This window comes from Sminthopsis crassicaudata, chromosome 6 (genome assembly GCF_048593235.1).
Source record: "Sminthopsis crassicaudata isolate SCR6 chromosome 6, ASM4859323v1, whole genome shotgun sequence".
Lineage (NCBI taxonomy): Eukaryota > Metazoa > Chordata > Mammalia > Dasyuromorphia > Dasyuridae > Sminthopsis > Sminthopsis crassicaudata.
Genome location: NC_133622.1, coordinates 174,666,082 through 174,679,288, shown reverse-complemented (window position 1 = coordinate 174,679,288; position 13,207 = coordinate 174,666,082). Strand labels below are relative to the sequence as shown.

The 13,207-nt window shown below is 36.5% G+C and overlaps 1 protein-coding gene across 1 annotated transcript in view; it reads right to left on the bottom strand.

Moving 5' to 3' along the window:
* The window catches only part of NDNF (neuron derived neurotrophic factor), a 36,866-nt gene that overhangs the window by 22,115 nt on the left and 1,544 nt on the right, over positions 1-13,207 (bottom strand). The window lies entirely within an intron of this gene.

The following is a 13,207-nucleotide window of genomic DNA, read 5'->3' as shown; positions in this document are numbered from 1 at the left end:
ACCTAAAATTCTTCATATCAACATATTAGACAATGTCCTTGGTAACCTGACCAGACCAGATGTTTTCAAGGGAACTTGATTTTACTGAATGTATTTAAAGCAGTCATATCACTATCACACAGTTATTCAAAATGCATCATGAAAAATAAAAACAATGTTCAATAATGATAAGCTTTATGCATTCTTAACTCAGAAGAGTTACTAAGTAAATTTTGATCCTACTCTTTTAGAAAGCAGTAATCACAAGAAAGTTCAGTTTTGGACATTTTCATTTCAATGAATATCAAGGATTCTAAATGAAAATCACTTTATCTTCTTTTTATTTTCATTGGACACCAGGAAAAAAAAAACAAACATAAATAAAAAATATTCAAGAAATCTAGAGATCAAGCAGTATGTTATAGCCACTTGCTTTTATGGTTTTAGATTTATTCAGAAGACATATTTAAATTAAACTGTATAGTTTTCATGCCAGGTGTTTTTAGAGTTTGAAAACTGATCTAAAACCAATAATGATAGTGCACTATTGTTTATTTATTTTTGAAGATTACCTAAAGTATGTTTATTTCAACAAATGAAAATAATGCTATCACCATTTGTTTCTTGCACAAGGTGTGACTTTAGCTGAGATTTTAAAAGAAGCCAGTTTACTTTAAATTGAAAATAAACTTCATTAAATTATTGTTTTTTTAAATAAATGTTTATTGACTAGACTTGAATAGCTGGAACTAGAGAATTCAGATTTTGCATATTACCTGTATAACTTTAAACAAGTCATAATCTAACTCAGCTTCAGTTTGCTCATCTGAAAATTTCCCATCTGGCTGCTTTCTTGGACTTGATCATCTCAAGGAATTCAGCAATCTGCAATATGAAATCAACTCTGAAACTCACACCTCCTCAAAAGCCCTTGCCACTAGGGCCCCTATTTCCCTTTGGTTGAAGAGGGTGGTAGATATCTGGGAATCCCTCCCAGATATTCCATCAGTTAAAAAGAGCAGCCAGAGAATTCTCATCATTTCCCACCTATCTTGTTTTCCTGGACTTCATCATTTCCAGAAATTCAACATTCTGCAAGATGAAATAAACTTTGAACCTTTCCCAAGCTGGCTGCAGGACTTCCTCATACCTCCTCAAAGAGTATTATTCAACCCCAATTTCTTTTTCTATGTTGTCTTTCTACCACTTTCTTGTGAACTCCTTAAGACCAGGACTTATGCCTTTCCTTGCATTCCTATCACTTAGCACAGTGCCAGGCACATAGTAGGCACTTAATGTTTACTGACTGACTGATTTAGAAAGATTGGACAATATGGCCTCTAGGTAATCTTCCAGTTTTAGATATAAAATCTTATTATTGAAAATAAAAATAAATTTTTAAAACTATCACAGAATACTACTTTTAAATCTTCTTTGAATAACTACATGCAACTTTTTTTTGAAGGAAGGAATCTCAATTCAGTTATTTAGATTTATTGTCCATCCCAAGTGCATAAGGAAAGTCATCATATAACAATGATTTTTTAAACCCTAAGATTGACATCTAGCTGCCTTTTTTACATATGACCTTAAAAAAGAAGTATAATGGAAACAGTCATTTTTCATATAACATTCAGGAAGAGTTATCCACTGTCACTCTTGGCAAGAACCAAAATATTCTAGTCAAATTTTTTTTTACAACTTTATTCTAAATTTCCTCTCATTATCTTACAGGTAAAGGTTTGAATTCAGACATAATTAAATGAATCTGTTGTTGGGAAGAGGTATTTTCATTTTGCTTTGTTTTGTTTTTAATTACAGATTACAAAAAAATACCAATAACCTAATCATTAAAAGAGGGAAAAGAGCATTGTAGAAAAAACATATTTAATGGTCCTATTGATTCTATTTCTTTATTCAGAAATCAAAGAACTAAGTAAGGAAATACTGGATGAGTTTTAAAAATTAAAGTCCTAAATAATATTTTAGAATTTGAGAAAGTATTGTTGTGTTTAATGGCTAAAAGTCCAATCACTGAAATGCCATTTTTTCTCAACTGTAGAAATGTGAAAATTGCAGAACTCTATAGAGATGAACATTAGGAACAGACAGAATGGAGTGTGCATTTTCATAGTTGGGATTGTTCTGCTGTTGTTTCTAATGCACTAGAATAGAATCAGTTGGTTCAACGATTAAGAGATTAAGGAGGCTGACACAGATTGGACCCAGAAGAGATTTCTAAAAACATTTGAAAACTGGTAGTATTTTGGGACTTTAAGAACATGGCACTGTTTTTCACAAGCTGCAAGTGGAATTTATAGCAATACCATTTTTCTAGTATTTATAAATGATTCTTTCCTGAAAGCTGAAGGCCATAGGTAGGAAAGTGAGACACACAAAGTGGTAAGGTATGTTTCCAGAAAAGTTGTAAAGGGCATCAACAAAGAGAAAGTTCTGCTTAGAAGAGATGTTGGGAGACTATTGATTAAGATGGAGATGGTAAAAGGTTCAGAGGGCCATAGCTCCCCTGACATTCATTCCCACAATTATTTAAAAGAGTTCCAGATGGAAAAATTAATAAAACAAAAAAAAATAGCAAATTATTCCATCTAGTCCAGAAGTATAGAAGAAGATGGTCAGAAACTTGTGGGTACTTTAAGTGAGACTATGCATGTGTGTACTTTGAGGTAAGGGGGATAAAAGGTGTAAAGTCATCTTAGTCACTGATAAATGAATCCGAAAGTTTATGGGCCCTGTGAATAGAGAATATACTGGTGGGAGTAAAGTCAACCAAATCTTGGGTAAATTGTGTTTGAAATCAGATGGGTCACAATTCAAGGCTGGTGGAGCTTTAGGAAGGTTTGGAGCCAGGCCTCAAAACATCACTGGAAAGGGATATAGAGCCAGATAATACTTGCCAGGAAGGTGGAAGGACTTCTAAGAAGCCAGAGTCTGGTTCCATCACTCCATTCACAACTGTAGCGTTTCAGCATCTGGTTGCAGAGAGAATAGAACCTACCCACTGCATCCAAGAGTGCAAGACAGAGAGGAGCCTGATACTGAAACAATTTCCCATAGCAGGAACTGAGATTAAAAAGATGGAAGCTCAAGTACAATGAAGAAATCTCATGGGTTATAAGAACACTAAGAGGTCAACCAAGAAAAAAAAATAACTTTACAATAAGTACAAGTAGATTTTTAGAAAAAGAGAATATAATGGCCATATGGATTCCAAGAGTACACAGAAGAAAGGAAGCAATAGAAAATGAAATTAGAATACTTAAGGGAGAGAGAAAGGAAAGAGAAAGAGAGAGAAAGAGAGGGGGGGAAGGAAAAATTTATCTAAGTAGTAGATTCTATGAAGAATAGAAAATAGAATGGAATAGATATAATTAAGTGATTCAAAAAGCAATATTAGAACAGGGAAAGTAAAGGACTTAGCATTTATATAGCAGCTCCTAGGGATTGAGCACTATGCTAACTCTTTTAAGAAATACTATCTCATCTGTTCTCACAACACACCTAAGACTATTATCCCATTTTAGAGTTGAGAAAACTGAGCAGAGGCCAAGTGACTTTTCTAGGGTCACACAATTGGTAAGTGTCTGATGTCAGATTTGAATTATGGTCTTCCAGATACCAGACCCAGCACTCTATACACTATGTCTCTCCACAGCTGTTCTCATAGTTACAATACTGAAGAATGGATAAAGAAATGATAAAGTGTCTATTACCAGAAGAGACCTGTTACAGAATTGTTGGTAACTATGTTTGATGCTGGAGACATCAAAATGAAAAATGGAAAAGCAGTGACAAAAAGTCTCAGACTTCTCAAAGTTTATATTCTACCACAGAATACTATAGTATTCTACTATAACCAGATAAGTAAAAATAAAATCATTTGGTCAATCTCCTCCCAACAATCTCTCACTAATACTCTAGTACTAAAGAGAGGTTCAGAAAAGGCATTTCCTAGGAAATGGCATATGAAGTACGTCTCAAAGGAAGCTTGGCATTCAATGATTTGGAAGTGAGAAGAAACTGTACTTCAGGGACATAATAGAGACTATGCAAAAGTATGGTGACTGGAAAGGAACCCTCATTTGCAAAGCACTTATTGATAACTCAACTATGAGAAGTTTGGGTTTAAATTTTTCTTTCTGTCACAAAAGGTAAACATCTCATTCTTCAGAGCAGATTTCCTTCCTGTTCTGAGAAATAGCCTAAATTCCCAATGTATTCCTTCCTCCAAAGTAAGATTGCTTTTAACACAGTATCAAATGCCAAGATAAAAAATAAGAATTCAGACTAATCACCCATATTTTGTCCAAAAAATGCCTAGCATTTAGATATTTGGAAACATCTGGATGGCTTTTTTTTTTTCACACAGATTTAATGTAATCATAGATGTGACCTATATTTCATCTCTCTGAAAAAAGTCAGTTCCAAAAGAAGCTTTGAATGGACTATCTCAGCATAAGGAAACTCATTGTGCAATAGATCTCAGTACAAGCTTATTTTCCCTTAGAAACATTTATAATTGGTCTGACTTATTTTTTTTCCTATTCTTCCCCTGCTCCTCATAATCCCAGAACTCACTTTTATCAGTTGGGAATCTAGCCTCAATGACAAAATCATGAACACTTTTGTAAATCAATATCCCCATCTGTAAATAGCTCAGGGGCCTTGCTTTCCTATTTCAGAATCAGTTACAAAACAAAGTCGACTTAAGTTGTCTGTGAATTTATCAGGTTCACAGAGTCCTACACATCCAGACCATTCTGAAATGTGGGAATCCAAATTAATTGTTTAGAATTACTTTTCAAAATAATATTTTATTTTTTTCCAAAATACATCCAAGAGGGAAAGCAATCTGATGGAAGTTAAACATGTAATTCTTCTAAATATATTTCCATATTGATCATACAGCTACCTTTTTAGCCCTAAAATTACAATCCTAGATTCCTGCTCATGTGATTGTTGTTTTATTATTTATTTATGTTTTTAAATGTTGTGATATTCCATTATGGGAGCTTATGCAAAAAGCAGAGATTCTATGGACATGCTATAATCATTGAAAAAATAACACTTTTGGATTGAATTTTTCAGAATACAAATGCAGGGGAATGTAAATCAGCTGTAGTTTTAAAAATTGGATTTCTGAAAAAAAAAACAAAAACCCTCATCTACATTTGTAAAAATCTCCCCTGAGGCTTTCCACAGATCCTAAGAATGTTTAAAAATATTCTTCACACTGTTTGGAGTTGACCACTGACTGAAAGCTCCTTGAGGGTGAGAACTATCACCTTTTTGAAATGCTTGCCTGGCACATAGTGATGACATAGAAAAAATGATGGTTGAAGAATTGAGATAGAGATTACAGATAGCTCTGGGTCTCTTTTACAGATGGAGTATCATGCTGAGAGGAGATTAAAACTAGGTGGATTGACATCAAGTCAAGAGCTTTTTTTTTTTTTTTTTTTTTTTTTTTTTTTTTTTAACACACCAAGCTGTCACTCCTTGTGTTGTTTTACACCAATAAATAGACAAGACCCTTGTATAAGTTACACAATAGGTAAAATTTGTCCTGGAGATCCCTTTTCACTGCCCTTCTGGCCCTGCTGGGTGCCCCAGGCCACTTTAATGCAAGTCCCAAGGAGGGCTTGCTTATGCAGTGTTAATTAAGGAGGCCAGACATTCCTTTACAAGGGATAAGCCTTTTGCTCCACAATTAGAGATAAGGCATAAAATGGAGATACCCCTGGGAGAACTAACACAAGGACTCAGATGCACATTAAGAAATAGCTGACATGAGGGTATAAAGGGCAGAGAGCTGGTTTTGATAAAAGGAGAGGGAGCATACAGCCTGTGAAGGGGGTGCGTAGGAATTTGATACCACAGTGGAAGGTGGGGAAAGCCTCCTCAGAGGGGAGTCTAGAGGTACCAAAGAGAAGTATCTCCTTCATTATTTTATCCAGTTCTAATCTTCATCCTGGATTTTTTTTATAAGCAGGGCCATACTCTCAGTTAACTACCAACTAGTCTTCCCTGCCATTTGCATTTTCAAAGTAAACTTCTAAGGTCTGAAAAACTTTATCAACCCAATGGAATGAAATTCTAAAGGGATGGGGGATAAACTGTATTTCAAGCATCAATGGGAGAAGTGGGAGAAGAGAATTTGAGGGGCCTCCTGGATCAGCTGTGTGTGTGAAAGGGAGAAAGAGAGAGAGAGAGAGACAGAGAGAGAGAGAGAGAGAGAGAGAGACAGAGAGAGAGAGACAGAGACAGAGACAGAGACAAGAGACAGAGACATAGAGAAACAAAGATAAAGATGAGACAGACTCAGAGACAGAGAGATGGCCTCTTTGACAATTTGGTGAAATCAATGCACTTCTCAGAGTAATTTTAAATGCAAAATAAAATAAAATACATACAATTACAAAGGAAATCAATTATTTTGAAAGAAATATCTAATTTTTTTCCCATCTAAGCTGCTAGATCATTCTTTCCTCCCAAAGTCAATGTATCCTCAATAAAATTTTGTATTAAAAATGATAATTATATAATAAAATTTTTACTTCAGCTAAAATTATTATTTATGATCAGCATGTTATTTTTCAATGACACGTCTCTTCAACAGATTTTGAAGGTCACCCATACAACTAATATTCTCTTTTGGGACAGGATCCAGCTAGGGGGAAAGATGTGAGACAAGGGAAAATGAGTATTCATTAAATTCCTACTATGTGCCAAACATTATGCTAAATGAACTAAATCATTACTTCACCTTTTTCCCATTACCAAGGGTATTTTTAGCTTGCTGGCTCAGTCTGACCTTGGTCAGTCAGTACATCTGAAAACAGCTATCTCCCCAATTATCAGATCTATTTATACTTCAAATAATTCAATCTGAAAAAAAAAATCTGAGCATAAAATGAGATAGTATATGAAAAGTTATGCAAATCTTGAAGTACTATATAAATGTTCACTGATAAATACTAAGGAAAAGAGAAGACATTAAAGTAGAAGATAAAAAACCTTACTGACATATGTACAACATAGAGATGTAACATACATGCACATGTATATGCATATATTTTACATATATACATACACATTTTTGTTTTATAATTCAATCATATATATACATGTATATATGTATATATATATATATATAATATTGAACACAAGAATCACTTGGGACATATGTAACATATGATATAGATCACAGATCTAAAATTGAAAAGGACCTAAAAAGTCATCTGGTCTAACTCCCCATTTTATAGCTGAAGAAATGGAGGCATAGAACATCTAAGTGACATACCCAAGGGCACACAGATAGAAAATGTCAGAGCTGGGACTTCAACTGAAGTCCTCAGATTCCATTCAATCACTCTTTCAAGTGGATCAAGCTATAAATACATGCATATCCATGTTTCAAAATAGCAGTGTGGTTTTTGTCTTTTAAAGAGTATCCAATAAAATTATTAAAATAGAGTTAAATAAATTATGTTTCCACTTTTGTATAAGGGAGGGAGTTATAGAATTCTATAATGCTTTCTATTTAATTGGAAAATAATTCTGATAGCAGAATTAAGAGCATAATGTGATGGTAGCCCCTACCAGGTCCAACTCCAACCATCCATCACTGTAATCTCATGCACTGTGTTTTCAACTTGTTCTTTATGAGCTTGAAGATAACACTAGCATTATCTATTTATAGTGGAGAGGTTCTAAACCCAGCAGATCTCTTGTACTTTCATTCACTTCCTTGCTCTTGTAGAGATACTTCTGAGTCAAGACTAAATTCTTCCACCCACATTATCTTTCACCAAGATGCATTATTGCTGTTCATTGGATCTGTTCATTTTAATCCCAGGCCATTCATCAACATGGGCAAAAAAAAGTCTCCAAATCTCCACTGATTCATGTAGTGGCAATTTTCAAAGACCAGAGTCTCTCCTCCCTGCCTTTCCAGTGCCAATTTGGACTCCTCAGAGTGTTTTTTTTTTTTTATACTTTTTTTTTCTCAGAAGCATAAAAATTGCTTAAGAAGACATTTATTTGAAGTAATTATGAAAACCACATTTGTATTGGCTCCCTTTCTTTTATGACCTCTTCAGAGAGCAAAAGATTATGGCAGATGTGTTCTTTGGCAACAGCTGGCAGAGGTGAATGAACACTAGATTCTATTTCCTCTTAAACAAAAAGAACAAAACCAAGGAGAAAAACTTGCACTATTCTTTCAGCTCTCTTGTCCTCAGATCTTACTTTTGCTGATATAAACACTAGGAAAAATTATTCGAATCCTGTAACAAATGCAGTTTGTGGGTATGAACTTTATCTCCATTTTGCAATGACATCCTCTTCCAATTTAAAAGGAAATCTCCTGAAAAATTAAGTTATGATTTGTCAGCTTGTAAGTTGTCTTTTGCTAAGTTTTCTCTCAAATGCCATGATACCCTGTCAGTAAAATGTATTTCTGATTGTCTTCCTGTTTGCAAACACACAAAAGTATAAATACAGTCCAAAGGCAGAAAATTATTTAATTTTCAAAAGAAGATTTCCAAGGATTTCAGTTGCTTATCTACAAGTATTCTACTAGCCATTTTCTTGCTTTAACAAAGTGTTAATTCTGGATATGAAGATAAAGGTTTGAAAAAAATGCATTATGAAATCACTATTATGCCTAGGACTGACCACAAGAATATTTTCAGTAATTAAAATCAAATATTTATTTAAAAAAATTATTTAAAAGTGCCCAAATGTTCTTTGCTTAAAACTGTCTTTTCATCAATGAAGTGTATGCACACACTCCCCTACTGAAACATTATACTGGCTGTCTTTTATTCCATCTTCAGGGGTTTTGCTTCTAATATTTTAAGATGTTAAAATAAGCTGTGGGTTTTTGTTTGGCAAAATTAAAAACATATACTCTCTCTATCATGTTTTGCAGATGTCATCTGGAACAAATTCCTCTGTGATTTCTAGAATAGAACTCTGGTAAATTATTTTATTCACACTAAGACGAAGGAAAGAAAAATGGAAGTCGTATCTTCTTTGGGCTATACATTTGGGAACTAAGGCCCAATGGATGCTTTAGCTGCCCCTGGCTCTGAACTGCCTGGATTGTATTGCAGCAGATGCTAGGTGTGCTCTTAGAGGTCTAAATGTACCCAGGGCAGTCTTTCTTAAATTGAAATGGAACTGAATTCATGGATCTTATCCCACAAACTGCTGCAGCCACTCCAAAATTATAAAGAACAGTTGTACTCTCCTGTGAATCACAGCATGAGATGCATCCATCACTTTTAAAAGAAAAAGTTGGGGGGATGAGGTGTTTTCCTTTTATTGACAATTAATATAAGGAATCCTGGCAATTATTCTGCATTTGATAATACTTCTAAGTAATAAAATAGAACTCACTTTGAAAAACCCGTAGAATCCAAAATCTATTTGAAAAAAAATATCTATTCTCAAAAGTAATGCTTAGTTAATGGAGGGAAGACAGACTATTGAATATTAGTTTTCAAAGCAATGATTTTTTGGTAGAGCCTACAAAAATTTCTTTTAATTATAATTTGTGGTGACCTCTTCTAAAAAAATATGAGAGGAAGAAAAAAAAATATGATCAAGGAAAAAAATAAACCCACTACATTCTAAAATGAGTATTCCAGTCCCCCTGCCCCAAGTCCGTATAAATTGTTGGGGTGATAATATGTCTCAATTCTGACACAGTATTGGCCAATAACACTTACTCTTCTCTTCTTCCTAGCAGCTAGCAGATGGTAATCCAATTCTGGCAAAGTTCACACTTTCACCTGCTGCCAGGGAGGGTGCCGGCTGCTTACAAGAAAACTTGATAAGGGGGAAGGGAAGATGTTGGAACTCCTAATGGTGCAAGGCCCACATCTTGTCTCCTGATACCTCCCAGTGAGTTCTCAAGAAAAACTACTAAAAGAATTAACCTCAAATTCATCTATATTTCTGGCATTGGGGAGTATGATGGAATCCTGACACCCCTCTGAAATTGTGGATTTGCATACAAATACATTGTAGCAAAAGTTTTCTTCTCATCTATTCTGAATCCTTTTTCTCTGGACACTAGGGATCAATTATACCCAGCATGAGAGGAGATGGGAGGAGGGAGAGAGAGAGAGAGAGAGAGAGAGAGAGAGAGAGAGAGAGAGAGAGAGAGAGAGAGAGAGAGAGACAGACAGATTTTGTTTAAAGTTCAATTTAGCTCTCTAGACATGAAACTGTTAATGAAATAAATCTCTGAACATATGGAAGAAGAGAAATCCACTCTATGACCCCCCCCTTTCCAACATTACTTGATTAAAGTTTTAAAAATAGCACTATCCCCCTGCCCTCCTCCATTCTTCTCCCCTTTACTCCTTCCACTCCCTCCCTAAAACACAAAAGGAATCCGGGCAGGAAAGGAGTGGAAAACTGAATCTCCAGGTTCCTAAATAAGCTGATGAAGTTCCAATGCTAGCCTTAGAATGACTGACCCACTGTGGCTAGAAGTTAAATTTGCCTGTAACAATAAACTACCCAGCTTTGAGAAAGCACCATACTTTCCCACATGAATGTTAAATAGGTCCAGGACAAATAAACTGGGGGATCCCCCCCAACCTTTTAAGACCAAAAGAGATTCTTCAATTATATATTTTGTTACTGTCTTAAGAGATAAAAGCTGTATCTGCAAGTGATTAAAAGATGTTTTATATTCATAGCCTTATTTCTGTTGAAAAAAAAAAAAAGGCATAATCTAAACCACACACAATTCTAAGCAATTCGGGCCCATTACATCAGTCTAGCTTCTTCTTTTTCTTCTTCTTTTTTTAAATGATAGTTACAAATTAAAACAGAGTGCTATTGCAGTGATTAGCCTTATGCTTTGACATATAGGTTTAGTGAATAAAAAGACCTGACATAAAAATGAAAACAATATCCTAGAACAAGCTATATGCAAGTTGTTATGTTTAGAGAGTGTGGTACAGATTAAGGACAAGAGGGTGAAAGCCAGCAACTTATATGGACTCCCCCCCCCCTTCTATGGATGTAGAATGTATTTGTTGAAAAAGCTTTTCTCTTTTCTCTAGCTGTCTAGTCACTTATGGTTAATTATTACACCCCTCTTGCCCCCTAAAAGCTAGGAGAAAAAAACACTTTTGGAGGTTAAGTCAAGGGACATTTTTAACATAATTAGCTAAATATATTTAGATTAAAAATGGGAATTGGGACCCCAATTAATTATGTTGCCCAGTTTTTTTTTTTAATTTTGAGGAAAGATACTGAGGTAAAGGAGGGCAGTTTATAAAACTGCAAGCATAATCCGCCATTCAAAATTGTGTTGATTTTTCACTTTAATGATAATACTTTTCCTAGAGATTGATTAATCCCATATGAAAGATAGGTGTCAGAAAGTAATACCTTCGTGATATTTTCACAAAAATCACTCTTGGAAAACTTTTGCAACAAATCGATTGAATGAATCTGAAATATAGATGTCCTTTTAAGATTACAAACCCATTATCACTTTTAATAAATAATAATCAGTAATAAATATTGGGTGTCTTTACATACACAATTTCTCAGGGTCTCTCTTTCTGAAAAAATCTGATTTCTGACTTTTTCTGTCTTTGTCCTTGCCTCTCTCTCCACCTTTCTAGCTTTCTTTCTCTTAAGCACACCTGGGATCAGCTCCCCTTTCCTCATCCCTACCATACTAAGAAGAGAGGAGTTTTTTCTCACAGAAACCTCTCACGGTTTCTCTGAGGCGCAAACTGGGAGAAGGAGAAGTAGAGGTCAAGGAATTGGGAGGAGGGAAGAAAGGAAGAGAAGGACGAAAAAGATGAGGAAGACAACTCAAAAGTGGTGCTGTGTTGGGGAAGGAAAGCCTCAGAAGAAGTGGGAAGGAAGAAAGAGTCTTTTCTGTGACGTCCGGCAAGCGGAAGAAATGTAAAGGCATCCAGTAGCCCTAAGAGAGTACAGAGAAAAGAAATGCAAACTAGGCAACTAGCTACCCCCAGAGGTCTACTCCCCGGATGGTGACTGGGCGCCCCCTGGGCGCCCATGACGGGCAGAGGAGGAGGAGGAGGAAAGCATCGGGGCAGCTGCCCTTCAGTAGGGAGTGGTGGGAGTGGTGAGAGAGGCAGGAGGCTGGCTGATTCCCTGGTATCTCGTTGGCATCCTGCTTCTCCTCCTCCTCCTCTTGCTCTTCCTCTTCCTCCTCCTTTCTCATCATCCTCTTCTTCCTCCTTTCCCTCCTCCTTCTCTTGGTGGAAGGGGAGAAAGCCGAGGCTACGGGCCACACTTTTATACCCAATTCGGGAGGACGAAGAATTGTCGCTTTCATCTTAGAGTGTCTTTGCTGAGTTTAACTATGATCTTAAAGTGCTGGATAACAGGAGGCGGGATCTCTGGGTGCCCGAAAACATAAAGGGCAATGAGAGGCAGAGAGGGGGCCAATGGAGCAAAGGAAGGGGCAGGACTAAGAATCTCACCAGCTAACTACCATACTAACGGAGCTGGTGGAGCTTTCCCAGCAGTGAGCAGTAACCGGGTAACGGAATCCTGCGGCAGGTCCTACTTTGCTGCCCTGCCCTGCTGCTCTGCCCTTGTGTGCTCACGCAATGGGTAAAGGAGAAGTCCAGACGTGGCAGGTAGTCTTATTTTGCCCCCCTCCTCTTGCCCCGTCCTACTAGAGTTCCTGTGAGCGTACCTGTCCTGCATAGGATGGTCGCAGGAGGAAAGATCGTGAGCAGAAAGGGGGGATGACTTCAGAGATATTCCCTCTCTGTTTCTCCTTAATGTGCCTTGGGTACCCATAGAAGAACCCTAGGGAAGTTTATTCCTCCCCCTTGTGGGGAACATCACCAGGGACTAGTCCCAAGCTTCTACCGCAGATACCTAATTGTGTGACCTAATCTTGTGAAGAAGGCACTGTCTCTGACCCTCAGTTTCCTTATATTTACAATTAAGAAGTTGGACGCGTTAAAATCTAAAGTTCCTTGCAGCTTTAAATCTGTGACCTTTCCCTCAACTCAACTCAAGGCACATCTGAACTCTGACCCAGCAACTTGTCCATCACTTGGTGAGGAAAGAAGGGCGTAAGTTCCCAAAGTAAAGGGACGGTATGATGGTGTCTTTATAGCCTCAAAGTTGAAAACTGCTTCTGTCACGCAGTATGCCTTTCATCAATGTCAGGTGTTTCTTTTAG